Below are 1,422 nucleotides of genomic sequence, written 5' to 3' on the forward strand. Positions count from 1 at the left end.
CCAATCAAAACAATAATGAACTATCACTTCATACCCATTACAATGACCACTATTATGGTTTTTTTGTTTTGTTTTGTTTTTGTTTTTGTTTTTGTTTTTTGGTTTTTCTCCGGTACCAGGAACTGAACTCACGACCTTGCGCTTGCCAGGCAGGCGCTTTTGCCGCTGAGCTAAATCCCCAGCCCCTATTCGACCAGTCTTTTTGGACTAGTATGTGATATACTTCTGTTTAGTATGTGATATACTTTGGAGAAAGTGCCATATGCTGAAAAAAACAATGTTTACTTGGTTGTAGTGATGTGAAATACTTTAACATATCTATTAAGTTCACATGTTCAAGGGTGTGTTTCAGCTCTGATGTTTCTCTTTAGATTTCTTATTTACTGCATCTATGTCTTTGTGATGGTGTGGTTACGATCCCCCATTACTTTTGTGTTAGTATCTCTTTGATTTTTTACATTTAGCACTATTTCTTTTATGAAGGTAGGTGTTCCATTATTTGGTGCATAAATATTTATAATTGTTATCTATTTCTTTTTGATTCCTCACTTTACTTGTGTATCATACCTTTGCCTTTTGTCATCAGCTTTAGCTTGAAGTTTAGCATGTATGAGATTAAAATTGCTACCCCTGTTGTTTTCAGAATCCTGGTGCATGAAATATTGTTTTCCATTATTTGATTTTTAATCTGTGAGTATCTCTCTGGATTTGATGTGTTTCTTGAATGCAGCATATCAGTGGATTGTGTTTTCTGACAATCTGCCAATTTGTGTCTTTTAATTGGAGGGAAAGTTGAGGCCATTAACATTGAGAGATATTACTAAGAGGTGTTGATTATTTTCTGTCATTGCTCTCCTTCTCTGTTCGATACTCCTTTTTCTTTTCCTCTCAGTTTTTTTTTTTTTTTTTTTTTTTTGATTGGTTTTTCTCCGGTACCGGGAACCGAACTCACGACCTTGCACTTGCCAGGCAGGCGCTTTTGCCGCTGAGCTAAATCCCCAGCCCCTCCTCTCAGTTTTTGTTGTTTTTTATCCACTTACCTTATTTTGAGTTTTTTTTTTCATTTGGGTTTTTAGCATTAATTGTGTCATTTTTTCTATGTAGTGTTGTTTTTGAGTATTTTCTGGAGCATGGTTAGTATTTATATACCTCTTGAGCTGGTGTTTTTTCATAATGTGTCCTTGTCTTGGTTACTTTCTCTAGTTCCTGAGACAAAATACCCAATGCCCCAAATTAAGGAAAGAAAGGTTTATTTAGCTTACAGTTTGTGGAGGTTACAGTTCATACTTGGCTAGCTCCAAGGCAGAAGATAACAAAACAACAAGAGCAAAGGGAGGAATGGTAGCCGAACAGAAAACAGCCAGAGCAAAAGGCCAGCAGCTTCTTTCCCTGCCTTACTTTGTAAACAGGCTACCCCCACCT

This window comes from Chinchilla lanigera, unplaced genomic scaffold, assembly GCF_000276665.1.
Source record: "Chinchilla lanigera isolate Chin_1 unplaced genomic scaffold, ChiLan1.0 scaffold00156, whole genome shotgun sequence".
NCBI lineage: Eukaryota > Metazoa > Chordata > Mammalia > Rodentia > Chinchillidae > Chinchilla > Chinchilla lanigera.